The sequence below is a fragment of the Bactrocera latifrons genome, unplaced genomic scaffold (genome assembly GCF_001853355.1).
Source record: "Bactrocera latifrons isolate USDA-ARS-PBARC rearing strain unplaced genomic scaffold, ASM185335v1 scaffold_386, whole genome shotgun sequence".
NCBI classification, from domain to species: domain Eukaryota; kingdom Metazoa; phylum Arthropoda; class Insecta; order Diptera; family Tephritidae; genus Bactrocera; species Bactrocera latifrons.
In genome coordinates this window covers 257,843-258,358 of record NW_017537030.1, presented here as the reverse complement: position 1 = coordinate 258,358, position 516 = coordinate 257,843, and positions in this window count along the sequence as shown.

Below are 516 nucleotides of genomic sequence, written 5' to 3'. Positions count from 1 at the left end.
TCGTACCATTATTCAAAATACTTTGTATTATGCTTTGTCCATCCGTCTGTAACATCTGAGTTACAACACTAAATGTGCCAATTCTGGCGAAATTTTGGTGCCAGAACCGGGAGGTCCTGTTGGTGCAACGGAAGTTATATTCCCTAGCACTGGTGGTGTGATTAAATTGTTTGGGTTAGACATTTTCTTTAAAATATATAAATATTTTTTTTTTATTAATCTCTGGAGGGTCCCTTTGGTGGTGAATCGCAGAAAATTTTGTATGTTATAAACTGGAGGGTCCCCCTGTAGGTGGTGAATAGCAGCTTTGTATTATTATTTATTATTGGCTGTACGAGCCCGTTTATTATTTGTAAAAGAAATAATTTTCTTATTGGAACTCTTAAGAATTTCTTTAAATTATTTACTTTGTTTTCCAAAAAAAATTTTCTTAAATATTTTTACATCCCAACATATACCCATTGTAATCTTAGAAGCACGCGTTTAGTAAAATTTTTAAACTCTTCTGACCCCATT